Source organism: Sciurus vulgaris (genome assembly GCF_902686455.1).
Source record: "Sciurus vulgaris genome assembly, chromosome: 3".
NCBI lineage: Eukaryota > Metazoa > Chordata > Mammalia > Rodentia > Sciuridae > Sciurus > Sciurus vulgaris.
Genome location: NC_136463.1, coordinates 121,541,442 through 121,566,442, shown reverse-complemented (window position 1 = coordinate 121,566,442; position 25,001 = coordinate 121,541,442). Strand labels below are relative to the sequence as shown.

Sequence of the window (25,001 nt, the reverse complement as noted above, 5' to 3'; positions counted from 1 at the left end):
TTTCTTTTTCCCACATCAGTAACAACATACTCAGGTAGGATCATAGAGTAGAAAAATCACCTTGAGCCAAATGATTGTATTCCTTATTGTTTTCTGAATTTCCTCAGTCAATGTCTGCCAATATTTTATCGGCAAAACAAGGCAATACTTCTTGCTTAGTCCATGACAATACATTGTACCCATGTGTTCTTAACTTGGTGCTGATAACACCTGATATAAATTTTCAGGGCTGACAAGACAGCCCAATCCTTAGGGATGTGTGGGAAAGAAGAGAGTGTCAGGAAGCACCTGAACTCATAATACCTTATTTCAGAAAACTTGATGCAATTGAGTTTGGAGAGCAGTACAAAATGAGTTTTGAATATTTTTTAGGGAGAAAGGAGACAGATGAACAAATAAAGATGCTTGCTGTCAGATAATACTCCTGGAAAAATAGGCAATGAGGAAACTGATCAGTATGCAGATAAGACAGGGAAGGAACAACCCAAAAGGCTAAAGTGATCTATGACAAAGAGAAAGGGAAAAATAAAATTTCAGATGTCTATTTCCATTAGAAAGCATTATAAATATTAATATCACAAAATGATTTTGTTAGAAGTTTCCTGTCCCTGGGATTTATAGGTAATTCATTGTGCAGATGAGTAAACAAAAATACAAGAAGTATAGTGAATCTTCCTGAATCTCTAGAGTTAAGGGGATAACTGTGCTTGGAATGGATCACACGCTAAATAAAGCTTTCATTTGTTTGCATATACAAATATAATTGTCAATCCACAAAAATATTAATTTTTGTGTAATAAAACAAATACCATAAAGGAGAAATAACATAAAGAGAGGTACTTGGAAAGAGGTACTGAATGAGGTATATACATATCTACATACTAAAAGTACAATCTGTTATGATGACTACTATTAAATAACAAATATAGCAATGTCTTCTATAAAGGTTCTGAGATTTTTAGGGAAATACTTTACATTGTAATTTTTGTAGTGTAAGAAGTTATATAACAGATATATCCCACTTATGTTTATTATTTTCTGAAATCACAAGACACTGCAGGACTAGAATTGGGTTTTCTGTAATACCACACATAAGATTTTCTTCTACAGTTTTTGAAAACAAACTAAATCAGTCAATCAATAAATTTGGTCAAGATTGCAGAAATTTCTTATGCCTTCCTGTTTTTTAGTTTGTATGGAGAGTTCATGTTTAAAGCATCTTAAAAAATGCACAGTGGTACAATATTTATAAGCAATATCCTCTCTTTCTTAACCAATTGTTTACATATCTTCAGTCTGTCACAGAGGAGACTGTGTGGTCACCCTTCTATGTTTCCTTTTAAGTGATAAAGCAATAGCTCTTAGATGTCAGAGACAGAAAATAATGAGGAATAACCAATGTAATCAATGCACCCTGAGATTTTCTTCTGCTTTTATAAGTTCTATTGTCAAAGAAAGAAAATTTAGAAATATGCAACGATGAATATTAGGAGACATTTCAAAAGGGACATTGATATATCTATTATTAACCATCCTAATCTAGCTGTTCAGGAATTTCAGATTTGGAATTCAGTGGTTTATAAAACTGATATGTTCATACCACATTACCTAGTGACAAGACTATTCTCATATCACATTTAACGGCTATCTAAAATTTTGAAATAAGTTATAAATATGATTTAAAAATCTTCAGAGTCACAATTTGGAAATAAAAATCAACAGCTTGATACATGGAGACAAGGTCAGTGTATTGGCCAGATTTTCAGTCGGAGGCATAAAAATGCCCATGCAAATGATACCTATTGTGGCAAGGTTCATGAAACCAAGTGCTTTGTCACTCTCTAACTTTAAAGTTTTAAAGTTTCCACCTCAGCACATTTTCTAGTTGCAAATATTTCTTATTGCTTTCAGACTGTGAGAGATACATTCCCAAACCATAGACTTAGATAAAGTTACATGAAAAGGATAACCATATAACAACACAATGGATGTTATTAGTTGAAAGATAAATACTAAATACTAGGTGGCTTAAAACCAGCTTACTCAGTAGTGTTCAAATTTGTGTGAATAACCTCATTTCTTTTCCCTTTTTCCTTCTACATGTTGCCTATGTAAAAGTCTAAAGTAGAAAGTACTTTGAACTTTTAATTTTATTAATAGACTACTTGCAGTGTCTGAGTGAGGAAGTTGATGTTAATGTCTCTTACTTACAGTACAGAACTAGCTGAGGTATATTCAGAAGACAAGAGAGCTGTGGAACTAGGGCTAGGAAGATATTTACAAGAATTAAAATGCACATTGAAGGTAGAGAACAGAACAAAGTCTAAGCTACAAGCTTTTCACTGTGACAGGAAATGGAAAGAATAAATATGATTATGATAAAAGAACTATATTGTTGAAAATGATTCTTCATAGATTGAAATTATTTACCTTAACCCAAAAATAAAACTCAAACACACCATTACCTAACAAATGAATAGTTCTATGATGGTGAAAAAAAATCCAGACATTCCTAGATACTTCCTTTACAATACTGCACACTAAAGGTAATTAGAGAACCAGGTATCAGTTACTTAAATGTTAGTTCTGTGATCCAAAGAGTTTATGTGAATCCACACTGACATCCATAAGAGAAGGCAGCATAAAGTCAAACACAGGCTATTGAATAGCAAAAACACCAAAAAGAAAACAAAGGCTCTTAAAATATAATACTTCAACATGAAGGTAGACATTTAAGCAAATGGGTTTGCTATCAAAATGATCCTAGGCCAAACTTCACATTGAAAGACAAAGATAAATGAACACAACCTGATGATACAGGCAAGAAATAAGTCTAAAACATAACAGAATTTAAAAAGAAAATATTGGGTGAAATTACCAGGCAAACTCTCTCTGCTTCCTGATTGGCATGCCGTGAGCTGCCTTCCTCCATAACACCCTTCCACCATGATATTCTCTCACCTCTGGCACAGAGCAATGGAGTTGCCTATCTGTGAACTCAGACCTCTGAAAATGTGAGCACTCAATAAACTTTTCTTCCTCTAAAATTCTTCTTTTCAGGTCTTTTGGTTGAAGCAATGATAAAGTTGACTAAAATAATTACAACTTTCCAGGGGAAAGTTCCCCAAATAGTTTTTTATTCATGTAGAAAATCATCCCAAAGAAGCTCAAGTACCATGACTGTTACTATGTGTGACCCTAGCTCCAAGTGTTGATTTAAAACCAATTAATTACTGGCTTGTGCTGCTACTGAAAATATAAATGAAGCAAATAAAATTAGGAAGTTAAAAAATTATCAGGAAAATATAAATGAAGAAAAGTTATTGTGGTAATATTCTTTTCAGGCAAACTGTTCATAAAAAAGAATTTTACTAAATGACATAGGAGGCCATTCTACTGGTAAAAAATACTGTTCCACCATACAGATGTAGCAATGATAGACCACTACATGCAGATTAGTGCAGTACAGAAACATAGAATGACCATTAGCAATAAAAGAAGAAATTTGGGGGTAACTAACATCTCATTCCATCTTTCCTGAAAAGTTTTCTAAAATAAATGATGAGGATAGTATAATTAATGTGATTTATTTAATGTAGTTATTCAGTATAATTAAGTGAACACTGTCAAAAAAAGCATACAACATATTCAATATCCTCCAGAGCTTATAACCTAACTGGAGAGAGACAGGCAATTACAGGTCAATATGTTCCTGGGTTCAGATCAGGTGGGTTGGGAGTCCATAGGGAGAACACAATTCCTCTGGGATATCCATGGGGCAGATGTCAGGGAAAGCATCCTGAAAGATGGGACATCTGCACTGAATTATGGACTTGGTCATGTGAATATGTATGTGTAAGAGTAAAAGATGAAGAAAGGATGAAATTGCAGCATTACCAAGAAATTGGATAGTGATAATTGAGTAATGATTTTGAGGAAAACATTAAGAGATGCTCACCTCATAGCATATTGCAAATGTAGAGCAGGTTGAGAGAAAGTGATGAAAATCCTACGGAAATATGAACAGTATTTATACTCAGAAATATGAGTAATTTATAAAACTATTTCAATTAGATTATCTAACTATATTAAAATTCAGAGTAGGAGTTTTTTAAACAAAATTTATAGGAGAAAAGGAGAATTGGAAGGGGACAATTATAAAAGTCTTAAGTGTTAATTTTCCATGCACATGGACAGATTAGAAAAAACACTAACATTTTAGAAATATGGATAATGGACTTGAAAGAATGATTTGTAAGTGAAAAATAATAGCAAATACGTTTAAAGTTCTTTTTATGCATCGGACATTAATCCATTTAATGATCTCAATCGCCCTATGAGGGAGGGACTATTTTGACTTTTCATCTTCTCTTTGCTGCTCCAAGTCAGGTGACTGCTGAACTTCAGAGCTGGGAAGGAAAGCCAGGCAGTTTGGCTGGAGGTCCTATGACTTACCCACAATTCTATGCTACCTCTAAAGAAGCACAAGTGCCCCATCCCCCCCAAAAAATCACCCTCCACAGTTAACAAATGAAGGAAAATTCAGACAACCAAGATGCCTTTTTTGTTGTTGTTGTGAACTGACTCAAATTATATATGCAATAAAAATTTAAAATTCCTAAATGGCTAATACAGTGCATAATTATGACTTAAGAGAAATTCTAAGTTTTGATGGCAATGTAGGCTGTTTGACAGAAAAAAACTATGATTTATTTTTTTTTCTTTCAAATTTGCTAAAAGCAATTCCAGAAACCTTTATTTAATCCCAACTAAGAAACAGGCAGAATGCACTGGCGAGCCCTATGGGAGCCTGCAAAGCTGAAGAAAGCCTAGATATCACTTTCAGGAAGGCAAGCCCATTTTTAGTGACACAGCAACAGCCTTGCTATTTTATTCTGGATGTGTTATAAAGAAGTAAACTGTTTAGTACTCAGAAAATTGATTTAAAATTAAATTGAGAGAGCAAAGAATTAAATTTTATCAAACCTAAATATATGACCTATGTTGGATTTGTGTGCAGGCTATCATACCAATAGACATATCATAGGCTCAGAGTCATTAGCAGGAATAAATTTTTCTATAATTCTTAATATTTGCATATCCCTCAGCTAATAAGAAGATTCATCGAGTTTAAACATTCAAAGTGTTGCTGCCAAGTCAAATTTGTAATCAATTTGAGTTTTATATATTCTTATCCTCATTTGAATATTATAAAACCAAGATATAGATGGAGAATAAAATGAAAGAGCAAATGTACAGCACAGTCCTGCATAATTCACAAACCTTAAGAACATGGAGAGGAGGGACACAGGAATGAAAGGGTGGAAGGGAATGCCATCACAGAGCAAGAGCTATCTGTGGTGTCCTCCAGCATCAGATCAGAGTCTGTTTCTTAAAGTGACCTCTCCATAATCCTGTTCCCCACAAAGCATTGTGTTATCACCTGTCACTCTCCCCACAAATCCATCCATTCATCTGATTACTGTGCTATGCTTTCTTCATTACAAAAGCATATCTCTTATGGTTAAAGAAAAAGAAGAATTAGTTGTTGCTTCCTTACTAACTCTTTCCTAACAGGTACTCTTCTAGTTAAGCAGATACTAGAAGAGATTCTGCAAATGCTGTTGATTAGATTCAGTATTGTGGTAGACAGAAAATCAGTTGAATATATCCTAATTCTCAGAACCTATGAGTATATTACCTTATATGGCAAAAGGGATTTTGAAGAGGTGAAGAATTTTGAGATGGGAGATTAGCCTGGATTCTCCAGGTGGGTTCACTATAATCACGAACAGGGAAGTGATGACAGAAAAAGAGGAGAGAGGCATATTCTATATTGCTGGATTAAAGGTGAAAGTAATCCTGGAGGCTTCTGGGAGCTAGAAAAGGCAAGGGGACAGATTCTTCTCTAGAGCTGAAAAGAGCATGGCCTGGCCAGCATCTTAATTTTGGTGTGGGGAAACCTAGATTTGACTTTGAACCCCCAAAACTGTAATATAAATTGTGTTGATTTAATCTTTTGTGTTTGTGGTGAATTGCTGCAGCCACAATAGGAAACTGACATAAGCATTAACTGTACACATATAGTATCTGCTCAAGTCAGAAATTATGACCCACTAGATTCTTCTTAAGGCACATTTCAGTTCCAGCTCTTCAAATCACACAGATACATGTATAGTAACTACTGAAGTTACTCTTTGTGCCTGAAAGAAGAAATATCCACCTATTTATAAATAATATTAAGGTTAAGTGTCCATTTAGGTCCTAATCTAACAGAACTGCCATTCCGAATTGTAATTACTTCTTGTTGTATAGACTTGTCATCTGTTATCTTCTCAAGGGAAGTACTTCTGGTGGTAGTGCAGTAATGAATGAACAGAATTTAATCAGAAATTTGATTATCATTAATATAAAAATATTGCCAATTTGGACATCCTTGAAAATTTAATCAGACTGCTTTTAAACAGTTTTATTAATTGCTTAGGCTGGAGAATTGGCCAGTTTTAAAAAAATCAATATTTGAATAAAATGATTTAAGTTTCTTTGAAATGGTCAAATAAATTAGAATCATTAAATGCCTGTAGGTGATGCATATTTTTATAGCATAAGTCTCTTCTTGACCATTTCCATAGTACAATCAGGAATATCACACTATAATAATTATAGCTATCAGTTAATGAGTAACTATTATGTATTAATAATTTTACATGCATTATGCCATTAATTCTCGTAACATCCATATCTGGTAGGTGGTTTATTCCCATTTTACTGATGATGAAGTAATGATCAAAAGATAAAATGAAATAGAAAGTGTCTATAAAGCACTAATTAAAATACTATAAATAAAAGGAAGATGGGTACAATAGAGGAAGGTGAACAGGGAGAAGGCGGAGGAGAGGAAAAGGGAAAGTACTGGGGACTGATGTAGAGCAAATTATAGTCCATGCTTGTATGATTATGTCAAAATGAATCCCAATATTATCTAAATATAGTTCACTAATAAAAACATAAGAAAAAGTGATAGCCCGCAGGTATTTCTGCATACAAGTTTATTTAGCTCCACAAGTCTCATATATATATATTTTTTTCACTAAAATATAACATTTTTATTTATGAGTAAAATTTTAATTAAGGGCATGAATTCTCCTTTCTGCTTCCTGAATATCTGTACATAAATTCTTCCTAGACATTGATTTCAGTGAAATCTAGTGATAAATCAAGTGGAAACCAATTTAGTGAATTTCTACAGCTCTAAGTGGTCCTTTTTTTAGTCTTATAAGCTTGAGTTTAGAATTAGAAATCAAAGAAAATTGTTCAGCTCTACTGCTTTGGTCATTATAGAGATCACACTTTAAAAAGGGTAAAGTTATAGATCCAAGTGAACAGAGAAAGAAATGAACTTTACTGCACGAGATGGAAAATGCAAGGTCAGGGCTACTGCTCTCATTTGCTAGTGATCTCTTCTGCTCAACAACTTGGGAGGTGGTAAGATGCTTCCATAGTTCCCTTGGCGTAAATCTGCCCCTGGTACACACTCTCCTCTTAAGGTTTTAGTCATACATTCAGCAAACTTTCCACTTACTGTTGGATAGTGACAGTGGTCAGAGCCATGGACAATTTAATCACCATTATAATAATCCAGTCATGTTCCACTTTAAAAGAGAAGGAAAAAAAAAAAAAAAAAAAAAAAGCACCAGAGATCCTCAAGAAATATTGTATCCTAAGAAGTATTGATCTGGCCTTATCTCTAAAACCAGAATCAAAACAAATTTTTGTGGTTTCAATTCTGACTTCCCCCCAAAATCAGTTCCCAGATGATTGCTGCTCTGAGGTAGCCAGCTAGTCTGAAGGCACTGCAAGTGGGACTCTCCACTTGTGGGGTGTCGTTAGCAACTTGGTGGCACACATCTCTCCACTGTCCCCTCAAGCCTCACTTATTTGCATAAGGATGAAAACAGGTTAAATGAATAAAGCCCCATCATACACTAAGGAACTGAAATGTCACATGTGGCTCAATTTTTTTCTCCAGTTTTCCCCACTTACTCCTGGCAGTGAATAGTTCCCTCTGCTATTTCCCCCAACATTTAAAAATTATTTTATTTTAAAAAATATCTTAAATTTCAGATTTTTGAAAATTATTTTAAAATTAAATATTATAATTTCTAATTAGAAATTGTAAGTAACATAATTTCTAACACTGTTATGCAGATAAAAATTCATGTATCGGGAATCTGAAAATAAGAAAAGTTATGATATTACTCCAAATCTCAAAATTATTAAGCAGAGATAGGATTTGATTCTGATCCATCTGAATCTAGAGCTTTCTCTCCTCTAAAGAGGATATTCTATTTCTCTTCCTGAGACAACTTTCTACCATGATGTCTGAAAGAAGAATAATTTCTAAATGTGATGGTAACAAGGAAGATGGCGTAGTCCTACCTATGTGGCGGTGGTGGGAAAAAGAATAGAAAGGAGAAAAAAATTCTAAGTCAATATATTTGATATTCAAAGTGTTGTTTTAATGGTGGTTGGGCACTTGACAATAAACCACCAGTTTTTTACTAGCAAGCAACATGAAAGTCCTCTGAAATTGTGAAGCATGAAATTACCTTATGACACCATACTTTAGGGACAGATCTTCTCTTTTTTACTCCAAATAGTTCTTCATGTTTTCTCTTCCTTTATGTACTTTAGGTACAAACATTAAACTATCACTCAAAAAAACCATTCATTTTTTTTCCTACAGAGCCTCTGAGCAGGGTCTTGGCACAATAAGCCTTTTCCTGAACCTGCTCAGGTGTTGGTGACTGGGCACCTCTCCAAATCCCTGCTGCCCTCCTGAATACAAAGAGAAAGAGAAAGAATCTGCATCCCTTGTTTATGATCCTGAGCACTGTTGCTGTACTGGTGACCCATGAGCTGCAAACTTCACGTGGTGAAGAAAGAATATACCCCTAAAAAAGGAGGTGATAAATTAGCTAGTTTAAAACCTCTTTCTATTTAAGGTTTTTAAATATAAATTGATTTATATCATGTTTTTATAAAGTCTCTAATTCTAGAAATCCCAAAATTTCATATCAGTCTATATTAGTCCACTGTTTGTTGAATTGCTACCCTTTGGTATAACTTGTTTGTATCTCCTTTGGTTTCTAAAAGTATTGCTTACCTTCCTTCCTTCCTTCCTTCCTTCCTTCCTTCCTTCCTTCCTTCCTTCCTTCCTTCCTTCCTCCCTCCCTCCCTCCCTTCCTTCCTTCCTTCCTTCCCCAGTGTTTCATCTGATCCTCAGACATCCAAATCTTCCTTTTTGTATGACATAGTTTCTAAGAGGAATTGCCCTACGTGGAGAATTTCATCTTCTTTCTGTTTCCCAAGCTTGGCTGTGAAGACTTGAGAAACTGGCAGCAAACATGCTCACTCCCTCAGCAGTGGAGACCATCAGCAAGGTCAATCTAAGACTAACAGAATGGCTGGGTTTGTGGCTCAGTGGTAGAGCACTTTCCTGGCATGTGTGAGGCACTGGGTTCAATTGTAGCACCACATATAAACACATAAAAAATAAAGGTCCATTGACAACTAAAAACAATTTAAAAAAGGAAAGAAAAAGAAGACTAACAGAAGATGTACATGCATCTGAAAGACTGCTTAAAATGTTTGCCAGCATGCCTAAAGCTCCCAGGGCTTCCAGAATACACAAAAAGTGATGTCATTATGGAACAGAAACAGGTCATTGACAGATGGGGATGACCCATGTATATTAGCTTATAGAACTTTAGCTCTGTCTTTTCCTAGAATGGTCTGCTTTTGTCTTTCATAAGCTTTGTCAAGTTTCATATGAAGCTAGTTCATGTATACTGAACTGCTTTGTTCAGTTTCAAGCATGCTGTTAGTATTTAACAGATCAAAAATAAGTATTAGTTATATAATAGAGAGGAACCTTTAATAATTAGCAGCTTTGAAAAATATCTTCCTGGCATGCCCATCTTTAAGTTGTATGAGCGTAGGCAGAGGTAGGAAAGCTAATTATTTACTGATATTACCTTAAATAATTTCTCCTCTGGAAGTATTCTGGAGCAGCCAGAATCTGAGTCTGTTTTTCAGTTTCCCAGTTCTTTACTCTCTTCCGAACTTTCACCTCTCTGTTAGCATCAGAAATTTATTCTGACAAAGGATATTAAAAGAAAGCCGAAGTCCTCTGATTCTCTCGCCAACTTAGACATAGAGGCAGCAGCAGCTTTTCTTCTCCTGATCACACTTTTCTTTTGGATAATAAGTGTATTTAAATCAATGCAATTTTGTCTTAGAGAAACCTACTTCCTGAATTTGAAAAAATTCTTTTTAATGATCTTAAGTACATCTTTACTTAAAATGCTTTCTCTACCTAAGTCCACAAACTATATTTTACTTTGATATTTTCTTTCTTTTGAACTTAATAGCTGATAGGCTTAGTCAAAGAAGGGAAATCACATGAATTTCACGTACTTTACCTAACACTCTCTGGAAAAACTAAGCTAATCAAGGAGAAAAGTAAAGATTTTTAAATAATGCATATTACTTGGCAAATAACCTATTCTTTTGGAAGAAAATTCATTCTTTCAAAGTGGTGATAAATTTTGAAAAAACATACACAAAGCCTTGAAAACATTCAAACCAATATCATCTTTAATCATTCAATTTCAGGTGGGAAGATGAAACTACTAATGGCAAGAAGAAATATTAAGAATCCTTGTGGGACACTATTTTTCTTACCAAAACTAGGTTTCCTCTCTTGTGTTCTAAAATAAAAGATACTTGACATCTTGTTTAAATGTTCATATGGTCAAGAGTGTCTTCTGATTACTGTCCCCAGTCATTAGAAGAGACACTGGGTAACATTGTATACCTTCCAAATAAGACTTTTACAGTTTAGAACAAGGACTTTTATATAGTAAACCTATAATAATTTAAATGTATCAAAACTGAACAAATTTGTTCTGGGTGACTCTCCTCTGTCACCATTAACATGACCTAAATACCCTTTTCATAAAAATGCAACATGTTATTTCAAAGGAAAGACATGATGTCAGATTCCTAATGATATCTTATACTATGAAAAGTCCAAAGAGTGGAGATAATTTAATAGTCTTCCCTGCTTATGATATCCATGGATGGACAGTTAGTGAGCATCATCCCTTAATGTACTTAAAGTTATTTATCTTTAAAAATTTGGCATTGGCATTTGTTTCTTTTGCCTCAACTTCAAAACCCAATCCTATAAGTTTATGTTGCTTATTTCACTCTTGTTTTTAAAGGGTGAAATGTAAAAATCAGCCTTTAAAGTTAAGCATCTCTTTGTTTTTGATTTTTTTTTTGAAGTTTACACATTTAATTATAATTATAGATTGTTGGCCACTTGCCAGTAATTCAGCATCAGTGAGTTTCTACCTCCAGATCAAGGAGTCTTCACAACAATATGAACCATGATTTCAGACAAAATGTCTCTCAGGATCATTCTTCCACGTGATGCCAACACACACACAAGTGGCCAACACACACATAAGTGGCCAGAAAGGCTCCTATGGGCTCTTAAGTGAGGGTGGGAGAAGTAAAGTATTTCTAAGAACTACATGCATGCGTTTGCCCTACTAGTGAGAGGTAGAACCTTTCCTGACATTTTTGCAGAACTGGTTATTAAATTTTTATTATTACCTGGAACTAAAATGCCTAAATTGCCAAGAAGCAAATTGATGTTTTAGATTAAAATGGCCAGATTCAAGGGTATTTAACATTTAACAAAATGATGACTTATACACATTGGGTGCCCATTAAACATTTATTGAATGAATTTGTCTTCAAATAATATTACAAAATCCAAAACCCATCTTTTAATGGTTCCTGTTGACATATTTTCTTACCTTCTCTCTTCTAGCTATTTTTAAAGAGTAGAAAACAAGTTTTAAATTCTGCAACAGAATTTATTAAGGAACAGAGAAGTTATGTGAAAGTTGGAATTAGAGCTTCTAGGAGACAGCAAAAATAAATGCCTGACTGTGAACCTGTGAGTCTCCCACAATGAAAACCAGCTCATCACCCAAAAATGCTCAGCAGGGCACCACATGAGCAGGTGAAAATTAGAACTGTGTAAAAATGTTTGCTTGGAAAGTGAAACCAGTCAACTTTAGGCTTTCTGCCAAATATAATTTCTGCCAGAAATTCTCCTGTTATTACATAACTACAGAATTCAATTAGAAAAGTTTTATAGGTAAAAAATTTCACATATATTCATGCCCTCATCACATTTCAGTCCAGAGGAAGTTCAGCAGCCTCCTCAACCCAGTTTTCCAATACACGCAGAAAATGCAAGCACTAATACATGTACAGAAGCGCACACCACACACACACACACCACACACACACACACACACACACACTTTTTTCTTTGGAAGACTGTGCAGTCAGAAGCAGTGTCCCTCTTGTTTTGTGAGACCTTAGTAGCAGTAGGTTTTCAGGGTTTCCCAGTGCACTCTTGAGTTGGAAGCCTGCCAAGGAGAGCAGATGTGGTACAAAGCGCTAGATCCAGTTTGCCAACAGTGAAGGGCCCAGGAAAACGTCATAAACCTCACCAAGTCTGACACTTGGTTGCCAGAAGACAGGGTATCACAGAGGGAGGAATTCAAAATGCAATGCTTTGCAGCACTGTCTGCACAGATCCTTAAAATATCTTTACCCTGAGCATGGAGTTGGTGAGTGGCTGAGACCAGACACAACACACATCTATTGCAACTTATCTCCTGAATCACACAAATACTGGCATCCAACCATGAATAGTCTCTGGGGCTCCATCCCCAGTGTTCCTTTACATTTTATAGCACACACTCCATCAGCTGTGTTTCATCCACGCTACACCCAGTATATATTTCTGGTAACTTGGTGTTAATCTTATGGTGTGAGAACTTTTAAAATTCAACATGGGTTGTTTTCCTTAATATAGCCTGCAAACACATTTTCATTCTCAAATTTCTCATTTGTCTATTAAAATAGAGAACATCTGGGGTTGACAGGAATAATGAGAATGTTATAATACAGAGTCACTTCAAAGGGAAGAAAATGATTGCTGAGTGCCCAATGTACACATATATGCAAACCTGTGAAACTATCCAACACACATGCACAAAGCAGCGTAGAATGGAACAACAATAGCACATCATGGGAAAAGACTGAACTGGTGTTCGGTGAGGTGAATTTAGCCCAAAATGTGAGGACAGTGAAGACAGAGGGTCAATGGAAGTGTTGCTGCTAGTGCTGACATTAGGGTCCAGGCTGAGTGGGCACTGGGAATAGCACAGCTCTTTTAAGTTCCCAGAATAACCCCTGAAATCTGCAGTAAGAAATTTTCAAGACATGTGGATTGATTTTGGCTTCCTCTAGGAGATGGATGCCTTAGTCTACTGCAGGCTCCAGCAAACCTTGTTCCTTTATTTGGGATCATGTGTTTTACTTTCCTGTTTATGGTTTATCTTCACCCTTGAACCTGATGCACTATACCTTCTCAATGGCTCATTATCTTTTGCTTTCTGTTCAACTTGTGGACTCTTCTTCGCCTTTTCTACTTTAGATTCTCATGATAAAGTCTGGTCCAAGAGCCCCTATGTCAGAGCCTGCCTCCTAGTGAGAGTCAACTCCATGTTCACTGGGCCACTGAGAGTAGATCCAAGATGGAGGGAGATGAGGCAGACAATGGTGGAGGGGATTGTGGGTCCATGCTGAGGGTGTAGAGAGGGCCCTGAGGGCTGGGAGCACTCTCCATTCAAAAGGAAGAATGGAAGACAAATCAAGAAGGAAAGCTGAGATAAGAGGGCATACATCAAGTCCAAGAACTAGGTCAAATTAGGTCCAAACGTGGCTGTGAGCAGAGACAAGAGACTGGAGTCATTAGGGCTGAGGTGGTTGAAGAATTCAGCTTCTCGAGGTAACATGATGCAAACAACACCAAGAAGAACTGAAAGTTTACATGCTTAAAGTGCTGAAATAATTTTAATAGAAAGAGAGCACTTAAAGGCTTTCTACTATGTCAAAAAGGACAGAAATTTAGCATGAACTGAGGAGTGAATCTATGAAAGGTAAAGATGCCTTTAACAACAGAACAACTTATTAAATCAGAATTGCAATTTTCTTTCTTAAATAGTTTTTCGTGTGTTGCTATTTTGAATGTTCAGCATATAGAGTAACTTTGCATTTTGTATTCTTATCTTGTGCCTGGCAATGTATTAGTAATGATTACCAGGTCACCTTAACCTCATATATTAAATAATATGAGTGATATTAAAAGCAAAATCTTATACAGCACTTACTATGTGCCAGGTACTAAAGTTTAGTCACCTTACAAATACCAATATATTTCATCCTCAGAACAACCCTATGAGATAAATACTATTAGTATTTCTATTTTCAGATGAGGAAATGAGGCAGAGTTTTTCATTTTCCTAAGGCCAACAAGTAGGGAAGTGTAAGAGCCAGAATTCAGACCTATACAGCTGTTTCCAAAGTCCGTTCCACCCATTAACGTTGACCTGACAGCATCACTGGCTTCCCAGTGGAGTGTATGTGGAGCTCATCTGGAACTTCTTCTGGATCTTGGAGATGATCTTTTTGTGATTCTGGTAAACTAAGAACCCTTCACATCTTTCAAACATGGTTATATTTCTGGGCTCAGGGAAGATATTCCAGAGGTCTTTCATAGAAATGAAATAAAAATGAAGGAAGTTTTAGAAAGAAAGGGAGGGAGGGAGAAAGGGAAGTAGGGAGGGAAAGAGAGAGGTGGAGGGAGGAGGAAAAATTTTATGAAATTTTTCAAATTTCAAGGATTTCTCCAAATGTAAAGATGGCACCAATAATGAAACTTTATACTTCAATCCTGGAGTTCCTTTTATAATCTACCCCTAGAAGATTAATCCTATAGGAAACATTTTACTATTAATATTATTAAGATTTAGCTTTACATGTTCTCAATACAGATATTTACAAAATTTTGTGTCAAGCTTTCTATTTATAATTACATAAAAGAATAAAAGCAGGGTCACTCTGGATGATATTGTGGATACTGGTTGTTATCTGAGGACTACCCATCTTTCTTTGAATATATAAATGAACTTCAAGAATAGGAAATGATATGGACTTTAGTCATACTATGCTTTCCAGGAAAGCAGATGTACATGTACATGGAAGCACACTTAAACATACATATCTGGGTGTATAGGTGAGGACAATTGAGCATGACTTAAATAAATGGTAAGAACATAGCATGATGACATGGTCTAGTATCTGCACCCAGTTAGACTGAAATGATGAGGTGAGTGAAAGCGGTAAGAATTAAAGCTTGAGTTTTGTACTGCTTCTGTTTAGAGGGTACAGAATTGGGAATTATAGAGTAGTTTTGAATTGACAAGTGCAATAGACTGACTGGATCTTTTGAGAAACAAAAGAGTGTAACTTGGATGCAACAACATGATATATTATCCCTAAAGAAAGTGGGCACAGTAAAATATCATGTTCCTGATTGCCCATCTTTCCGTGTCTAAAAATATAGCCTAGTTAAGAGAACAATGACAGCAGGCCAGGGCCAGAGAATCCAGATACACATTAGCTTGTATGTTTCCTCCATGCACACTGGGCATAAGGGCAAGTCAGTGGTATCTATAGAAAGCTACTTCCTTGCATGTACAATAGTTGCTTCTCAGGATGTTGGTCATATAAGCAAACTAAGCAAGCTGGTGCTGATGATGTCTGCTCCTGCAGCCTAACATAAAATCCCTCTCTAAGTGGGGAAGGGTGCAGAGCTGAGGGCAAAGTGGAAAGATTATGTGTCACTTGTTCAGCCCATCACCAGTGGACAAAACGCCTTGAGGGAGAGAAGGCAATATTTGGCAAAGCATCTTGAGGGACAGAGGTACTATCTGATCAGCTTATTGCCACTGAACTCTTCTTGGAGTACTCTCTGATATCTTGTAAGCTTTACCCAGTAAATCATAACTTGCATGCTGTTTCCAGGCACTTTCTTTGGACTTTTTGCAACCTGCAATATTACCTTGTCATAACTGGGCTGTGGATGTGACATATACTTTCCAAATTTCATCTTTCTGAAATTTACAGAGGCAAAATATGGCTGTTGTCCAACTCTGGATGATGAGGGAATGATGAATCTTGAAATTATTTCCACTCCCAATGAGTCAGTGACTGACAGCACACTAGTACAGTTCCATTCCTAAAAATAAATGTTTCTGAGTCCTCCTAGGGCCCAGAGGAGTAGCATACTTCCTACTAAAGAAGTCTAGCCCTAATGAAGTCTTGTTTCCACTCTGGCACCCTAGGATGGTGCAGAGGAAAGAAGGAAGTGACTGATGCCAGTTGCTTTCCTCCATAAGTCCCTTGCTGTGTTCCCTGTGGTCCTGTTGGAGATTGCTGCTGGACTTTATCCTAGGAGAAAAACAGCTGACTTCTTTCCTATATAGTGACCAGGAAAATGGAGGCAAAATAAGCAAAGGCAATGGATTTTAAATAAATCTTGTTGTTGAAATCAACACCCTTGAATAATGTCAACAAACTTACTTCATTCTGTCCCTTTCCCAGAACATTCCAAATTGATACTATAATCTTAGGTCAACATTCAGAAATTATAACATACAACACAGATAAATCAATGGGTGATCCTTAACTTTACAAAAAGATTTTTCACTCTTTCTCTGGAGCACTTAATTATTGTAGTTGCTTACAAACTTCTAATTATTTATCTAAATGACTTAATAGTTAGGTAACATAAATCTGAATTCTTATTATGACAGTGCTGACTAAAAATAAAAAACCAACAACAAAGTTATTGATAAATTACCCATGAAATTATAATGCAATTAAATTCTTTAAATGTGAATATACTTATCAAAATTCAATGTTTATAACACAAGTTTAAAAAACCCAAGTGCTTTAATGTGAGGTCTACCTTCAATTTATTGCAATACAATTAAGTTCCTTATAAATTAAAATATGAAATCATTACTATTGAACATTATTTTATGTTCAGTCCACAATTTATGAAAAATACTGAGCATGTGATTTGAAATCATTTGTAATGTCAAATGTCAAATTGTGTTTTGTTTTTGAGCACATTTACAAAGATTGTTTTTTTCTTTCAGTTTTTCTACACTGGTAACTACCCAGTTAATTCATTTAGAAATACACATGCCGGGGCTGGGGTTGCCTAGCATGGGTGAGGCCCTGGTTTAATCCTCAGTACCACATAAAAACAAATAAATAAACTAAAGGTTAAATTCTTTAAAAATAATTAAATTAAAAAAAAAAAGAAATACACATGCTGATACATTCAGATTTTGCCATTGGATCTTTGACTAAGAAATAAATTTCTCAAAATGAGTTATTTTAGCGTTGCACTTATTTTAAGTCATATGTATGCCTAGAGCAATTTGGCAATTATTTTCTTTGGTACAATCAGACATAGCTAAAGTATTTGGTTCTCTAGGCAACAAGGAAATATCCTGTACACAACTAGAAAAACTGGAAGGCAAATATCTACTGGAAAATCTGCCAAAAAGAGCAGTGAAAAATGACAAATGACCAGTGGCCAGACACTGGGGCTGAGGGGCAGATCGAATCTAACAGAAGATAAACACTAATGTATAGTGAAATTAAAAAAACGATTATTGCCTTTTGAGTTTTAAAAGACTATGTGGATCAGGTTTCTTCTCACGCAGTTTGTTCTGATTTTAAGAGACGCATCAAATGCAAAATAAATAGCAAGAAAAGGCTGCTGTTGGAAAAACAAAGCTTTGTTAAGATACAACTGGACCAGGGTTCTAGGTCCTAGGCATGGGGTGGGTGTTATGGCACAAAGACTCACAGAACAATAGTAACACTGAAATGTCAGCCAAGGGACTTGGTTCCTAGTTCCTATGCTTAAACGCTGTATAAGTTACTAGTTGGAGTTCTGGTGCCTGTTTTCTTACTTAAAGGAGGTAAGCCACACAGTCACTGAGGTTCTATGTCTTATCTACATAATAAGTTCCTTTTATCTTTGACAGTATTTTAAGAAGTATAACTACTATAGCAAGAATTTGGATTATCCACTGTGCTATTCACTGCCAGATTATTTTTGTGCCATCATTTAGGCCCACAAAATCCCAAGAGTCATTAAATATAGACTTATTGTCACTTGATGAATCGCAGCTAAGACAATCAATTGATTGAATTTGCTGATCTTGTTTTGACAAAATAAAATCTTTTGCTTCTTGACTAATTGTCACAGCATGTTCTTTAAAATATTCTTACTGATGGTGTTATACAAATGGAAGAATGTTCAGGTTAATTAAATTTGCAAAGATGAATTCCAAGGATTAGGAAAATAAATAGTACCAAAGTTTTAGGCAGGGATTTATAGGCGGTGTTTCAGAGAAGAAAGCCACATTGCAAACAAGTGATATATCAGAAAACAAATATGTGGTCTGTGTCCCCAGTTCCTGGTGCAGACAGCCTGCAGTTTCCTGAGTGACAGTTTTTCTTGTATTAACGGGGTGACTCATGGCAAGTAGGGGTGGTCAGGGGGACAGGGCGTTAGCTTCAGAATGGAGGCTGGTTGCCAGAAAATCCAGTCAAGAGATGAGAGGATTAAACCCTCAGCTCCACTCCCCACCTCTGAGAAGGGGAGAAGGGCTGCCGGGTGAACTCTTCCATAAAAAGCCTTAAAATGACAGAGCTCAATGAGTTTCCGGGTAGGTGATAATAAGAGAAAAATTCTGAGGTATCTTAAATTAAAAGTGCCAGAAGATGAAAGATGGGACAGAAAAGGAAAGGTTGTCAGTTGACAGCTATGGTTAAACCAACGGAGGACTCTTCTACATTCCTGAATGCATGTTAAAATCTTGACTCAAAAACCCAGGCTGCTGATTCCCTAGATGCCATTCACCCGGCCTGCAGCCCCAACCAATCCAGAACGGGCAAGCACTTCTTAGGAGTTGACCTCCTATCCCAAAGTTTTCTCTGCTCCATGTCATTCTACTTTTATCTATAGTCAATTCAGGCTCGCTGTAAGCGACTTATGCTTCCTGTTCCCTAAATTTTCATTATAAAATTGTTCTAGATCCAAGGGACATTTTTTCCAGTTGATATTTAGCCTGTGGCTGGTAGTGGAGGAACTTATCCTAGGACTTGATCTTTTTTCTAGCATCTGGAGCAACTCAATAGACCCTTTCATTTCAGAGATCCCTGAGTTCCAAGAGGTTTAGTTTAATAGTGAACACATGGCAGAGGCTCAGAGGGGGCACACTGTGAAGGAAGCTCTGCTTCTGCCCTTCCCCCATGCTTTGTCCCATGCATTTCTTCCATTTTGCTTTTGCTGAATTGTACCCTTTATAATGCAGCAGTAATGGTAAACAGGGCACCCTGCTGAGTGAGTCCTGTGAGCTACTTTACTGAATTATCAAACTGGAGGAGGGGGTGATAAGAACCCCTGAATCAGTGGTAATCTGGGCTGAGGTGTTGGTGGCCTGGTCCTCCATTTGTGGCTGGTTCCTAAACTGGAGGTAGATTTGTGTGACAGAGACAATAACCCATGATGTCTTTGCTATGTTTGAGAATTAGTGTCAGAATTGAATTGGATGGTGGGACACCTGTTGGTGTTAGAGAATTGAATTGCTTGTTGTCAGCAAAGACACAATCTCTGGTGTCAGAAGTAGTGTCAGGAAACATGCAATACAACAAACTGCGTGGTCTTATAAAGACTGAAGACCTAGGAGGAATAGAGCTGCACTCTAAAAACATCATTTCTGAATTAGAAAAGGCTGAAGCTAGGACTTTGCAAGGAATGACACTGTGATTTGAATGCACAAGTGTTTGCTTCAGAAATAGGAAAAAAACAAATTACAATTTAATTAAATTTCAAAGTGTAACTTGAGTACTTTAAAAAGAGGGCATGGGAAGCAAATAAAAAGGACAACTTATTGCCAATTAAGTTCTGTCCCCCCACAGCTTCTATCAAAAATCATTCAATTATATTGTCAGGCACTTATTAAGTGTCTCCCCTGCTCTATAAATTACAGAATCTAGACATGACTCCTAATCTGCAGTCGGGAATTACAAGATGATCTCCTTAAATACCTAAGTTGTGAGTGTGTCTATGAGAGAGAGAGCGAGAGAGCGAGAGAGTGAAGGAGAGAGAGAGAAAGAGAGAGAGACAGAGAAAGAGAGAGAGCACCAGGGACAGAGATTGGAAATATCAGTTCACAGAACTGAAGTTGTCGGAAGACTTTGGCTTCAAATTATGCCATCTAAGTAGTGTTTTCCCAGTAACTGAAAAGAGTACTGATGTCGTTTATTGAATGTGGCAAATGTAGAGAGAGAGGTAGAATGCTGGAGTAGACTGACTGGTGAGCAGTTTTCTCGGTAAATCATCCATGAACTTTGTGGGGTCTTGCCCAAAAGCAGCCCTGAAGAAAGACTTCCTTTGCAACCCCGGGCTGGTGTTTGTGCAGAACATGTTCTAAAGTAAAGCTCCTCCATGATCGTCAAAGAATGCCTACTCTCATTTTCCAGGTGTGTGAGGAAACCTGTACCGTAAAATTTCCCAGCTCTAGATGAAACAGAAGCAGTCAGTCAAACTACAGACTACATTGTCCCCATGTTGGTGGCACTTTGTCATTGTGTAGACATCCGAAATGTTGACTTTTAAGAATGGATCTAGTTGTTAGTTTACATGTTGATTAGAAAGAAGGAAAAAATATTCAAAGACTAGGCAGAGGAGCAGGAAAATACTCAAGCACAAAATTTGGGACTTTCTAGCTTTCTCCCCGACATGTTTTGCCAGGCACTAGCAATATCATTCTGACTCTAAACAGGTGCTCTTTCATATTAAAATTCATGACTCTGAGTGTAGTTGAGGTAAATATTTTACTTGTCCTTTGGCACCTTGTACATAAAATTTTAAAATAATTCAAACAACCTACAGCTCGTCAGTGACCAAATAGAGCTCTGGTAAAAATAAAATAGCTTTCAGTTCAGCACCAGCTGGCTAAATTTAAACCCAGCATTATGTAATCTTAAAGTGTCCTTGCTGTTAGATGGTGTCTTAGGTGATTCCGTTATAATGTCTCTCCCAAATCACTTCTGTCTCTTAACATCTAAACACTTAAATCAAAACAGAACCAAATTAAGGTGTTCACAGGCGATTGGAGACAGAAAAAATCCATTTGAAATAGTTTATAAGGCACGATACCTTTAAAGTACAATCTCAGTCTTCTCTATTTAAGTTTGTAGTTACTATAATTAGGGCTGGCGGATCCAACTGGCAGTGCTTTTCTTAATTCTGCAAAACATGTAAGAACCTGATTCTTTAATCCTTACTCCAGTAAAACTCCCAGAGGAGATAGTCCATGGCTGAAACAAGAACTACATAATCAAACTAAGACTGGAAAAGAATAATTTTCCTACATTTCTCTAAGCAAACGGCAACAGTTGAAAATATCTCAGACTCTTCCTTTCTCTCACCAAATTCCAAGAAACACAGTTTCTATTTCTTAATGTCCTCATTAGATCCACACACATAAAAGACAACCTAAGTTTTCCCCATTTTTCTTTTCACTGTAAGTTGTGGTAGAATTCTAACTCATGGCTGTTTATTTAGATGGGCTCATTATTCTTCATTATTAATTTAAAAAATCCTTTTTCTGCAAAGATGTTAATATGTGAGATCCTAAATTTCATAATATAAAGCAATGCTAAATATTATCATAAAATCCAGCTGCATATTTTCTTTTGGGTTGATTGCAACTTGACTTATGGTCTTCATTGATCTTTAGGAACCAGCAAGAACTTTGCCCAACCTTGGAAGCACACACGTATCAATGACTCTATTACACGTACCTTTTGTGACAGTTGGACTTAACCCCAAGTTCGTGGAAATGTCGTCTTTCTAGTTCTTCGCTGAGTAATTTCCTCCCTTGTTCCAAGTACAGCAAATTTCCCAGTCCCCTGAAGGCAACCAGCAGAGTGGAGGCCAGCTCCACTGAGGGTCTATCAAGCAAGTGGATGGGACGGCTGAATTTATTTTAGCCGGGAGTCTAAAGGATGCAACTTAGCACCTATTTTTAGGAACTGAGCTCTGTATAGGTGGGGCCTGAGTCAAGTACTCTTTTCAGAACTATGTCTCTGAGGGCATGCTGCCTCATAGTGTCCCTGGTAATGTATGCACGGCTCTAACACATGTGCAGTCAATCAAAATCCCTTGCCCAGCCATGTCCACCAGCCAACTCAGAACTTCCCAACGAAGTCTAAAACATGATCAGCATGGAAGAGGAAATGGAGGGGTTAAGACCTTGAATTACTTGCACACTTTAAATAATTGTAATCATTTAAAAGTAAGGAATATGAAAATAAAGCACGTAGAAAACAGTTCCAACTTATTCTGGTGGAATAGTTAACATGGGTACTTGGGAAGATGAAACATTTCTTTCATTTCACAAAATGTTCTTACATATGTAAAACAGTTTGCTTTCTGAGACTTCACTTATAAAGTGAAACACTAGTAAAGAAAGTACTTTTTTGCTTAAAAAAAGACAAGGAAGAGGGGTGAGAAGACATTCTAGGGAGAATAAAGAACACACTTAAATCCTGATCCCTGCCTGTTAATATTAGCTTTAAATCCTTCTAGATGAGGAAGAGCAGGCAGGGAAAAGGAGTCACCTCATATGCTCCTGAGAGAATCATATTAAATACCCTTTGCTGCCACCCTCCTTACTCAGCACTCAGCCATCCTGACTCGGAAGAAGGGAGGGGACCTCAGCTAGGATTGCCAGTCAGCTTTATAAGCCAACATGGAACACCTTCTAGGTAGATAAAAAGTAGCCAGCTCCCTCCACCCTCTGCTTCTATGATCTTCCTAATGGGTGTATACCTGCCTTAAACCCAGATAAAGAGGAAATTGTCCTTCAATATAAGAGAAACACCTAGTTTACATACTCTTTATTTTATACAAAGTACTTACAAGTAAGCTATTTACCATACTATTTACTAATAAAAACCAGCATAAGCTGGGTGCTTTGGTGCATGCCTGTACTCCAGAGACTTGGGAGGCTGAAGCATGAGGCAAGTGTGAAGCCAGCTTCAGCAATGGAGGGAAACTCTGTCTCAAAATAAAGAATAGAAAGTACTTGGGATGTGTAGCTCAGTGGTGGAGCACAAGTGGGCTCAATTCCCAGTATTGCAAAAAACAAAACAAAACAAAAAAATCAGTAGATACATTTTCCATATGTAATTTGGTTTCTATTAAAAAGTAGATCAAAGAGTGATATTCCACCCTACTGAGCATGAAAAAGTTTCTGAAATAGTCTTCCTGAATATTCCACAAAGTTTTTCAGTGCCAGGAATTGGTAACATCGAATAATCTAATGATAAGATGCCAAGTATGGTAGCTATTAGGCACATGTGACTGTTTAAATTTTAATTGATTAAAATAAAATAAAACATTCAATCCCTCGGTTTTGGTAACCACATTAGGAGTGTGCATAAGACAGGGCAGATGCAGAGCACCATTGCTGGGAGTCTGGTTGGACAATGCTGATTTAGTACTGGGTGTCAATGCAGCCTTGGCACCAACTGTCCTCTGTGACCTGTGCAAGTTTCCTATGTTGTTGAAGCTCTGCTCTACTCATCTGTGACTGAATGGGACTAAGTTTACTAACTTTAAATGGTGGTTGTTAAGATTAAATAAGATAGTGGACATAAAATAATTATTAGGTTGTAGTAGCTACTCCAATATAATATTTACTTAGTAAATTATTATTTTACTTTGTTGCAAACACAAGAAAATGGCACATTATAGATTATGAGGTTCATCTTATAAATAAGGTTCACTTTATTCTTGTATTTGCATATGGTTGCTGGTGACACTTATGGTAGTTTTGCTCTTTCAGAATTTGACTTATGACTCAAAGATCTGAATTCTGGCTTCCTTATATTTTCTACTATTTCAAAATCCCTGATTTCTCTTTTCCTGTTAGTGATTTGTTTTTAACTTGTTTCTTAAATTTCACTCATGATAATCTTTCTTCAAACTTTGTATTTTGACTTTTCAGGAAGAAAATGTCTTTGATTTAGACATATATACATGAAAAATCATTTTTCCACATTTTCTAATGTTGATAGTAGTCCAAAAAACCCAATGATTATACACTGAAAAAAGTAAAACATAATGTCTACTAAAAAATACCCTTGATTGTAACATTATGAAATAATTGATAGTGGAGTAAGAGCAATAAATATGTCTATTGTCATGCATACAAATTAATCTAAGGTCAAGAAAAAATTAATTTTAAAGTTATTAGTTATCACATAATTTGGTTTATTCAGCTCAGCCATGAAGACAATAAGAATATTATCACCTAGATCCAGACCACACATTATTCCACTGTTTTCAGACACTGAATTTCAGTTTTCATTTAATAACAATTTAATCCACTACCATGAAATTACTATAAAAGCAAGGTGAACAGATGGTAAACAGAGAAATAAATACACAGGTAGAGAGATTCATAAGGTGGTGGTGTATCAAATATCTTAGCCCTCAAGTGAAAACCCTTGCTCCCAATTCAAATCATAAACATGCTTCAATCTGATGGTACCTAGATGACTCACTTCTACAAGTAAAACCTGAGTTGTATACAACTGAAACCCACATGAGATTCTATTGTAGTATGGAGTAATAAGATAGTGGACATAAAATAATTATTAGTATTATTAGTATCAGGCTGATGATCTCACAGAGAATAATTAGAGACCCTGGATCCCTCACAAAGACAATACACAAAAGGTATCAGAGATCAGTCAAACCAATCAGGAATACATACACTTCCAAAAAGATAAGAGCCTAATGAATATTATGAATATTAGCTAAGGATTCGAGGCTGAACCTGGAAATATTTGTCAATTTTGTTTGTAACTAGAAGCTGGGAATCTGGTATTGGCCTAGG

General features: G+C 36.3%; 1 protein-coding gene across 1 annotated transcript in view; it reads right to left on the bottom strand.

The window, feature by feature from the left end:
- XIRP2 (xin actin binding repeat containing 2) overlaps positions 1–22,073 on the bottom strand; it is a 71,714-nt gene extending 49,641 nt beyond the window's left edge. Inside the window, 1 exon segment of the mRNA XM_079131853.1 lies at positions 21,898–22,073. The gene's annotated coding sequence lies outside the window, so the exon portion shown is untranslated.
- Positions 22,074–25,001: the final 2,928 nt, after the last annotated feature.